The following is an 11,851-nucleotide window of genomic DNA, read 5'->3' as shown; positions in this document are numbered from 1 at the left end:
AGATAAGGTAGGATTAGAATGGGTAAGGTAGGATGGAATAGAATAAGGTAGCATATGAACGGCTAAGATATGATAGAACAGAATAAGGTAGGATAGCAATGGCTAAAGGTAAGATAGAATAGGATAAGGTAGCATAGGAACGGCTAAGATATGATAGAATAAGCTGGTTAGGAAAGAGTAATATAAGATAGAATACGATAAGGTACGATAGGAACAGCTGAGGTATGATAGAATCGTATAAGAAAGGCATGACTAAGATATCATTAGGTAGGATAGCAATGGGTAAGCTAAGATAGAATAAGATGTGGTAGGATGAAAATGGCAAAGATATGATAGGATAAGGTAGTATAGGAACGGCTAATATAAGATAGAATAAGATAAGGTAGGATAAAAATGGCTAAGGTATAATAGAATAGGCCAAGATAGGATAGGAATGGCTAAGGTAAGATAGAATAGTTTAAGGTAGGATAGGAATGGTTAAGGTAAGATAGGATAGGATGTTGTAGGATAAGAATGTGTAGGATAGGAAAAGATAGGATAGGAACGGCTGAGATATAATAGAATAGGATAAGGTAGGATAGGAATGCCAATTGTAAGATAGAATAGGATGTGGTAGGATTAGAATGGGTAAGATAGGATGGAATAGCATAAGGTAGCATAGGAACGGCTAAGATATGATAGAATAAGCTGGTTAGGAAAGAGTAATATGAGATAGAATAGTATAAGGTAGGATTGGAATGACTAGGGCAAGATAGAATAGGATGTGGTAGGATAAGAATGCGTAAGATAAGATAAGGTAGGTTACGAACGGCTAAGGTATGATATAGTCGGATAAGATAGGAACGGCTAAGATAGCATTTGGTTGGATAGCAACGGGTAAGGTAAGATAGAGCAGGATGTGGTAGGATAAGAATGGCTAAGATATGATAAAATACGATAAGGTAGTATAGGAATGGCTAAGATATGAGGGAATAAGCTGGTTTGGAACAGCTAATATGAGACAGAATAAGATAAGGTAGGATAGGAATGGCTAAGGTATGACAGAATAGGATGTGGTAGCATATGAACGGCTATGACATTATAGGATAGGATAAGGTAGGACAGGAATGGATAAAGGTAAGATAGAATAGGAGAAGGTAGCATAGGAATGGCTAAGGTAAGATAGAATAGGATAAGGTAGCATAGGAACGGCTAAGATATGATAGAATAAGCTGGTTAGGAAAGAGTAATATAAGATAGAATAGGATATGGTACGATAGGAACAGCTGAGGTATGATTGAATCGTATAAGATAGGAACGGCTAAGATAGCATTAGGTAGGATAGCAACGGGTAAGCTAAGATAGAATAGGATGTGGTAGGATGAAAATGGCAAAGATATGATAGGATAAGGTGGTATAGGAACGGCTAATATAAGATAGAATAAGATAAGGTAGGATAAAAATGGCTAAGGTATAATAGAATAGGCCAAGATAGGATAGGAATGGCTAAGGTAAGATAGAATAGTTTAAGGTAGGATAGGAATGGTTAAGGTAAGATAGGATAGGATGTTGTACGATAAGAATGTGTAGGATAGGAAAAGATAGGATAGGAACGGCTGAGATATAATAGAATAGGATAAGGTAGGATAGGAATGCCAATTGTAAGATAGAATTGTATGTGGTAGGATTAGAATGGGTAAGATAGGATGGAATAGAATAAGGTAGCTTAGGAACGGCTAAGATATGATAGAATATGCTGGTTAGGAAAGAGTAATTTAAGATAGAATAGTATAAGGTAGGATTGGAATGACTAGGGCAAGATAGAATAGGATGTGGTAGGATAAGAATGTGTAAGATAGGATAAGGTAGGTTAGGAACGGCTGAGGTATGATATAGTCGGATAAGATAGGAACGGCTAAGATAGCATTTGGTAGGATAGCAACGGGTAAGGTAAGATAGAGCAGGATGTGGTAGGATAAGAATGGCTAAGATATGATAAAATAGGATAAGGTAGTATAGGAACGGCTAAGATATGAGGGAATAAGCTGGGTTGGAACAGCTAATATAAGATAGAATAAGATAAGGTAGGATAGGAATGGCTAAGGTATGATAGAATAGGATGTGGTAGCATATGAACGGCTATGACATTATAGGATAGGATAAGGTAGGATAGGAATGGATAAAGGTAAGATAGATTAGGAGAAGGTAGCATAGGAATGGCTAAGGTAAGATAGAATAGGATAAGGTAGCATAGGAACGGCTAAGGTATGATAGAATAAGCTGGTTAGGAAAGAGTAATATAAGATAGAATAGGATAAGGTACGATAGGAACAGCTGAGGTATGATAGAATCGTATAAGATAGGAACGGCTAAGATAGCAATAGGTAGGATAGCAACGGGTAAGCTAAGATAGAATAGGATGTGGTAGGATGAAAATGACAAAGATATGATAGGATAAGGTGGTATAGGAACGGCTAATATAAGATAGAATAAGATAAGGTAGGATAAAAATGGTTAAGGTATGATAGAATAGGCCAAGATAGGATAGGAATGGCTAAGGTAAGATAGAATAGGATAAGGTAGGATAGGAAAGGTTAAGGTAAGATAGGATAGGATGTGGTAGGATAAGAATGTGTAGGATAGGATAAGATAGGATAGGAACGGCTAAGATATAATAGAATAGGATAATGTAGGATAGGAATGCCAATTGTAAGATAGAATAGGATGTGGTAGGATTAGAATGGGTAAGATAGGATGGAATAGGATAAGGTAGGAAAGGAACGGGTAAGATATGATAGTATAGGCTAAGGTAGGATAGGAATGGTTAAGGTAAGATAGAATAGGATGTGGTAGGATAAGAATGTGTAAGATAGGATAAGGTAGGATAGGAACGGCTAAGATATGATAGAATAGGATAAGGTAGGATAGGAATGCCAATTGTAAGATAGAATAGCATGTGGTAGGATTAGAATGGGTAAGGTAGGATGGAATAGAATAAGGTAGCATATGAACGGCTAAGATATGATAGAACAGAATAAGGTAGGATAGCAATGGCTAAAGGTAAGATAGAATAGGATAAGGTAGCATAGGAATGGCTAAGATATGATAGAATAAGCTGGTTAGGAAAGAGTAATATGAGATAGAATAGTATAAGTTAGGATTGGAATGACTAGGGCAAGATAGAATAGGATGTGGTAGGATAAGAATGTATAAGATAGGATAAGGTAGGTTAGGAACGGCTAAGGTATGATATAATCGGATAAGATAGGAACGGCTAAGATAGCATTAGGTAGGATAGCAACGGGTAAGGTAAGATAGAGTAGGATGTGGTAGGATAAGAATGGCTAATATATGATAAAATAGGATAAGGTAGTATAGCAACGGCTAAGATATGAGGGAATAAGCTGGTTTGGAATGTCTAATATAAGACAGAATAAGATAAGGTAGGATTAGAATGGGTAAGGTAGGATGGAATAGAATAAGGTAGCATATGAACGGCTAAGATATGATAGAACAGAATAAGGTAGGATAGCAATGGCTAAAGGTAAGATAGAATAGGATAAGGTAGCATAGGAACGGCTAAGATATGATAGAATAAGCTGGTTAGGAAAGAGTAATATAAGATAGAATACGATAAGGTACGATAGGAACAGCTGAGGTATGATAGAATCGTATAAGAAAGGCATGACTAAGATATCATTAGGTAGGATAGCAATGGGTAAGCTAAGATAGAATAAGATGTGGTAGGATGAAAATGGCAAAGATATGATAGGATAAGGTAGTATAGGAACGGCTAATATAAGATAGAATAAGATAAGGTAGGATAAAAATGGCTAAGGTATAATAGAATAGGCCAAGATAGGATAGGAATGGCTAAGGTAAGATAGAATAGTTTAAGGTAGGATAGGAATGGTTAAAGTAAGATAGGATAGGATGTTGTAGGATAAGAATATGTAGGATAGGAAAAGATAGGATAGGAACGGCTGAGATATAATAGAATAGGATAAGGTAGGATAGGAATGCCAATTGTAAGATAGAATAGGATGTGGTAGGATTAGAATGGGTAAGATAGGATGGAATAGCATAAGGTAGCATAGGAACGGCTAAGATATGATAGAATAAGCTGGTTAGGAAAGAGTAATATGAGATAGAATAGTATAAGGTAGGATTGGAATGACTAGGGCAAGATAGAATAGGATGTGGTAGGATAAGAATGCGTAAGATAAGATAAGGTAGGTTACGAACGGCTAAGGTATGATATAGTCGGATAAGATAGGAACGGCTAAGATAGCATTTGGTTGGATAGCAACGGGTAAGGTAAGATAGAGCAGGATGTGGTAGGATAAGAATGGCTAAGATATGATAAAATACGATAAGGTAGTATAGGAATGGCTAAGATATGAGGGAATAAGCTGGTTTGGAACAGCTAATATGAGACAGAATAAGATAAGGTAGGATAGGAATGGCTAAGGTATGACAGAATAGGATGTGGTAGCATATGAACGGCTATGACATTATAGGATAGGATAAGGTAGGACAGGAATGGATAAAGGTAAGATAGAATAGGAGAAGGTAGCATAGGAATGGCTAAGGTAAGATAGAATAGGATAAGGTAGCATAGGAACGGCTAAGATATGATAGAATAAGCTGGTTAGGAAAGAGTAATATAAGATAGAATAGGATATGGTACGATAGGAACAGCTGAGGTATGATTGAATCGTATAAGATAGGAACGGCTAAGATAGCATTAGGTAGGATAGCAACGGGTAAGCTAAGATAGAATAGGATGTGGTAGGATGAAAATGGCAAAGATATGATAGGATAAGGTGGTATAGGAACGGCTAATATAAGATAGAATAAGATAAGGTAGGATAAAAATGGCTAAGGTATAATAGAATAGGCCAAGATAGGATAGGAATGGCTAAGGTAAGATAGAATAGTTTAAGGTAGGATAGGAATGGTTAAGGTAAGATAGGATAGGATGTTGTACGATAAGAATGTGTAGGATAGGAAAAGATAGGATAGGAACGGCTGAGATATAATAGAATAGGATAAGGTAGGATAGGAATGCCAATTGTAAGATAGAATTGTATGTGGTAGGATTAGAATGGGTAAGATAGGATGGAATAGAATAAGGTAGCTTAGGAACGGCTAAGATATGATAGAATATGCTGGTTAGGAAAGAGTAATTTAAGATAGAATAGTATAAGGTAGGATTGGAATGACTAGGGCAAGATAGAATAGGATGTGGTAGGATAAGAATGTGTAAGATAGGATAAGGTAGGTTAGGAACGGCTGAGGTATGATATAGTCGGATAAGATAGGAACGGCTAAGATAGCATTTGGTAGGATAGCAACGGGTAAGGTAAGATAGAGCAGGATGTGGTAGGATAAGAATGGCTAAGATATGATAAAATAGGATAAGGTAGTATAGGAACGGCTAAGATATGAGGGAATAAGCTGGGTTGGAACAGCTAATATAAGATAGAATAAGATAAGGTAGGATAGGAATGGCTAAGGTATGATAGAATAGGATGTGGTAGCATATGAACGGCTATGACATTATAGGATAGGATAAGGTAGGATAGGAATGGATAAAGGTAAGATAGATTAGGAGAAGGTAGCATAGGAATGGCTAAGGTAAGATAGAATAGGATAAGGTAGCATAGGAACGGCTAAGGTATGATAGAATAAGCTGGTTAGGAAAGAGTAATATAAGATAGAATAGGATAAGGTACGATAGGAACAGCTGAGGTATGATAGAATCGTATAAGATAGGAACGGCTAAGATAGCAATAGGTAGGATAGCAACGGGTAAGCTAAGATAGAATAGGATGTGGTAGGATGAAAATGACAAAGATATGATAGGATAAGGTGGTATAGGAACGGCTAATATAAGATAGAATAAGATAAGGTAGGATAAAAATGGTTAAGGTATGATAGAATAGGCCAAGATAGGATAGGAATGGCTAAGGTAAGATAGAATAGGATAAGGTAGGATAGGAAAGGTTAAGGTAAGATAGGATAGGATGTGGTAGGATAAGAATGTGTAGGATAGGATAAGATAGGATAGGAACGGCTAAGATATAATAGAATAGGATAATGTAGGATAGGAATGCCAATTGTAAGATAGAATAGGATGTGGTAGGATTAGAATGGGTAAGATAGGATGGAATAGGATAAGGTAGGAAAGGAACGGGTAAGATATGATAGTATAGGCTAAGGTAGGATAGGAATGGTTAAGGTAAGATAGAATAGGATGTGGTAGGATAAGAATGTGTAAGATAGGATAAGGTAGGATAGGAACGGCTAAGATATGATAGAATAGGATAAGGTAGGATAGGAATGCCAATTGTAAGATAGAATAGCATGTGGTAGGATTAGAATGGGTAAGGTAGGATGGAATAGAATAAGGTAGCATATGAACGGCTAAGATATGATAGAACAGAATAAGGTAGGATAGCAATGGCTAAAGGTAAGATAGAATAGGATAAGGTAGCATAGGAATGGCTAAGATATGATAGAATAAGCTGGTTAGGAAAGAGTAATATGAGATAGAATAGTATAAGTTAGGATTGGAATGACTAGGGCAAGATAGAATAGGATGTGGTAGGATAAGAATGTATAAGATAGGATAAGGTAGGTTAGGAACGGCTAAGGTATGATATAATCGGATAAGATAGGAACGGCTAAGATAGCATTAGGTAGGATAGCAACGGGTAAGGTAAGATAGAGTAGGATGTGGTAGGATAAGAATGGCTAATATATGATAAAATAGGATAAGGTAGTATAGCAACGGCTAAGATATGAGGGAATAAGCTGGTTTGGAATGTCTAATATAAGACAGAATAAGATAAGGTAGGATTAGAATGGGTAAGGTAGGATGGAATAGAATAAGGTAGCATATGAACGGCTAAGATATGATAGAACAGAATAAGGTAGGATAGCAATGGCTAAAGGTAAGATAGAATAGGATAAGGTAGCATAGGAACGGCTAAGATATGATAGAATAAGCTGGTTAGGAAAGAGTAATATAAGATAGAATACGATAAGGTACGATAGGAACAGCTGAGGTATGATAGAATCGTATAAGAAAGGCATGACTAAGATATCATTAGGTAGGATAGCAATGGGTAAGCTAAGATAGAATAAGATGTGGTAGGATGAAAATGGCAAAGATATGATAGGATAAGGTAGTATAGGAACGGCTAATATAAGATAGAATAAGATAAGGTAGGATAAAAATGGCTAAGGTATAATAGAATAGGCCAAGATAGGATAGGAATGGCTAAGGTAAGATAGAATAGTTTAAGGTAGGATAGGAATGGTTAAAGTAAGATAGGATAGGATGTTGTAGGATAAGAATATGTAGGATAGGAAAAGATAGGATAGGAACGGCTGAGATATAATAGAATAGGATAAGGTAGGATAGGAATGCCAATTGTAAGATAGAATAGGATGTGGTAGGATTAGAATGGGTAAGATAGGATGGAATAGCATAAGGTAGCATAGGAACGGCTAAGATATGATAGAATAAGCTGGTTAGGAAAGAGTAATATGAGATAGAATAGTATAAGGTAGGATTGGAATGACTAGGGCAAGATAGAATAGGATGTGGTAGGATAAGAATGCGTAAGATAAGATAAGGTAGGTTACGAACGGCTAAGGTATGATATAGTCGGATAAGATAGGAACGGCTAAGATAGCATTTGGTTGGATAGCAACGGGTAAGGTAAGATAGAGCAGGATGTGGTAGGATAAGAATGGCTAAGATATGATAAAATACGATAAGGTAGTATAGGAATGGCTAAGATATGAGGGAATAAGCTGGTTTGGAACAGCTAATATGAGACAGAATAAGATAAGGTAGGATAGGAATGGCTAAGGTATGATAGAATAGGATGTGGTAGCATATGAACGGCTATGACATTATAGGATAGGATAAGGTAGGACAGGAATGGATAAAGGTAAGATAGATTAGGAGAAGGTAGCATAGGAATGGCTAAGGTAAGATAGAATAGGATAAGGTAGCATAGGAACGGCTAAGATATGATAGAATAAGCTGGTTAGGAAAGAGTAATATAAGATAGAATAGGATATGGTACGATAGGAACAGCTGAGGTATGATTGAATCGTATAAGATAGGAACGGCTAAGATAGCATTAGGTAGGATAGCAACGGGTAAGCTAAGATAGAATAGGATGTGGTAGGATGAAAATGGCAAAGATATGATAGGATAAGGTGGTATAGGAACGGCTAATATAAGATAGAATAAGATAAGGTAGGATAAAAATGGCTAAGGTATAATAGAATAGGCCAAGATAGGATAGGAATGGCTAAGGTAAGATAGAATAGTTTAAGGTAGGATAGGAATGGTTAAGGTAAGATAGGATAGGATGTTGTACGATAAGAATGTGTAGGATAGGAAAAGATAGGATAGGAACGGCTGAGATATAATAGAATAGGATAAGGTAGGATAGGAATGCCAATTGTAAGATAGAATTGTATGTGGTAGGATTAGAATGGGTAAGATAGGATGGAATAGAATAAGGTAGCTTAGGAACGGCTAAGATATGATTGAATATGCTGGTTAGGAAAGAGTAATTTAAGATAGAATAGTATAAGGTAGGATTGGAATGACTAGGGCAAGATAGAATAGGATGTGGTAGGATAAGAATGTGTAAGATAGGATAAGGTAGGTTAGGAACGGCTGAGGTATGATATAGTCGGATAAGATAGGAACGGCTAAGATAGCATTTGGTAGGATAGCAACGGGTAAGGTAAGATAGAGCAGGATGTGGTAGGATAAGAATGGCTAAGATATGATAAAATAGGATAAGGTAGTATAGGAACGGCTAAGATATGAGGGAATAAGCTGGGTTGGAACAGCTAATATAAGACAGAATAAGATAAGGTAGGATAGGAATGGCTAAGGTATGATAGAATAGGATGTGGTAGCATATGAACGGCTATGACATTATAGGATAGGATAAGGTAGGATAGGAATGGATAAAGGTAAGATAGATTAGGAGAAGGTAGCATAGGAATGGCTAAGGTAAGATAGAATAGGATAAGGTAGCATAGGAACGGCTAAGATATGATAGAATAAGCTGGTTAGGAAAGAGTAATATAAGATAGAATAGGATAAGGTACGATAGGAACAGCTGAGGTATGATAGAATCGTATAAGATAGGAACGGCTAAGATAGCAATAGGTAGGATAGCAACGGGTAAGCTAAGATAGAATAGGATGTGGTAGGATGAAAATGGCAAAGATATGATAGGATAAGGTGGTATAGGAACGGCTAATATAAGATAGAATAAGATAAGGTAGGATAAAAATGGTTAAGGTATGATAGAATAGGCCAAGATAGGATAGGAATGGCTAAGGTAAGATAGAATAGGATAAGGTAGGATAGGAAAGGTTAAGGTAAGATAGGATAGGATGTGGTAGGATAAGAATGTGTAGGATAGGATAAGATAGGATAGGAACGGCTAAGATATAATAGAATAGGATAATGTAGGATAGGAATGCCAATTGTAAGATAGAATAGGATGTGGTAGGATTAGAATGGGTAAGATAGGATGGAATAGGATAAGGTAGGAAAGGAACGGGTAAGATATGATAGTATAGGCTAAGGTAGGATAGGAATGGTTAAGGTAAGATAGAATAGGATGTGGTAGGATAAGAATGTGTAAGATAGGATAAGGTAGGATAGGAACGGCTAAGATATGATAGAATAGGATAAGGTAGGATAGGAATGCCAATTGTAAGATAGAATAGCATGTGGTAGGATTAGAATGGGTAAGGTAGGATGGAATAGAATAAGGTAGCATATGAACGGCTAAGATATGATAGAACAGAATAAGGTAGGATAGCAATGGCTAAAGGTAAGATAGAATAGGATAAGGTAGCATAGGAATGGCTAAGATATGATAGAATAAGCTGGTTAGGAAAGAGTAATATGAGATAGAATAGTATAAGTTAGGATTGGAATGACTAGGGCAAGATAGAATAGGATGTGGTAGGATAAGAATGTATAAGATAGGATAAGGTAGGTTAGGAACGGCTAAGGTATGATATAATCGGATAAGATAGGAACGGCTAAGATAGCATTAGGTAGGATAGCAACGGGTAAGGTAAGATAGAGTAGGATGTGGTAGGATAAGAATGGCTAATATATGATAAAATAGGATAAGGTAGTATAGCAACGGCTAAGATATGAGGGAATAAGCTGGTTTGGAATGTCTAATATAAGACAGAATAAGATAAGGTAGGATTAGAATGGGTAAGGTAGGATGGAATAGAATAAGGTAGCATATGAACGGCTAAGATATGATAGAACAGAATAAGGTAGTATAGCAATGGCTAAAGGTAAGATAGAATAGGATAAGGTAGCATAGGAACGGCTAAGATATGATAGAATAAGCTGGTTAGGAAAGAGTAATATAAGATAGAATACGATAAGGTACGATAGGAACAGCTGAGGTATGATAGAATCGTATAAGAAAGGCATGACTAAGATATCATTAGGTAGGATAGCAATGGGTAAGCTAAGATAGAATAAGATGTGGTAGGATGAAAATGGCAAAGATATGATAGGATAAGGTAGTATAGGAACGGCTAATATAAGATAGAATAAGATAAGGTAGGATAAAAATGGCTAAGGTATAATAGAATAGGCCAAGATAGGATAGGAATGGCTAAGGTAAGATAGAATAGTTTAAGGTAGGATAGGAATGGTTAAGGTAAGATAGGATAGGATGTTGTAGGATAAGAATATGTAGGATAGGAAAAGATAGGATAGGAACGGCTGAGATATAATAGAATAGGATAAGGTAGGATAGGAATGCCAATTGTAAGATAGAATAGGATGTGGTAGGATTAGAATGGGTAAGATAGGATGGAATAGCATAAGGTAGCATAGGAACGGCTATGACATTATAGGATAGGATAAGGTAGGACAGGAATGGATAAAGGTAAGATAGAATAGGAGAAGGTAGCATAGGAATGGCTAAGGTAAGATAGAATAGGATAAGGTAGCATAGGAACGGCTAAGATATGATAGAATAAGCTGGTTAGGAAAGAGTAATATAAGATAGAATAGGATATGGTACGATAGGAACAGCTGAGGTATGATTGAATCGTATAAGATAGGAACGGCTAAGATAGCATTAGGTAGGATAGCAACGGGTAAGCTAAGATAGAATAGGATGTGGTAGGATGAAAATGGCAAAGATATGATAGGATAAGGTGGTATAGGAACGGCTAATATAAGATAGAATAATGTAGGATAAAAATGGCTAAGGTATGATAGAATAGGCCAAGATAGGATAGGAATGGCTAAGGTAAGATAGAATAGGATAAGGTAGGATAGGAAAGGTTAAGATAAGATAGGATAGGATGTGGTAGGATAAGAATGTGTAGGATAGGATAAGATAGGATAGGAACGGCTAAGATATAATAGAATAGGATAAGGTAGGATAGGAATGCCAATTGTAAGATAGAATAGGATGTGGTAGGATTAGAATGGGTAAGATAGGATGGAATAGAAAAAGTTAGCATATGAACTGAAGTTGATGATGTGCATTACTACTAATCCTGCTGACCTTTCTCTCCTGCAGACAGGGGCAACGCCGGAGGAAAAAGGACACTGGAAACGGAAAGCTGGAGTGTTGGGGAGTGATGGGGACTGGAGGGAACAAACAACTAACCTTCCTTTCCTCCCAAAGTCTGCCTTTCCAGGACTGGCAAAGGTGGCCCATGGATTGGACCATGCCTCACGCGATGCAATGGTTCAGTTGGTCCAGAGACACTGGGCCGCCCCTTCATTCACGGCTTATGCTCAAACTTTCGTTTTCAGGTGTTCCAC

The sequence above is a fragment of the Brienomyrus brachyistius genome, unplaced genomic scaffold, assembly GCF_023856365.1.
Source record: "Brienomyrus brachyistius isolate T26 unplaced genomic scaffold, BBRACH_0.4 scaffold38, whole genome shotgun sequence".
Classification (NCBI taxonomy): Eukaryota; Metazoa; Chordata; class Actinopteri; order Osteoglossiformes; family Mormyridae; genus Brienomyrus; species Brienomyrus brachyistius.
Note: the sequence above shows the minus strand (reverse complement) of the source record.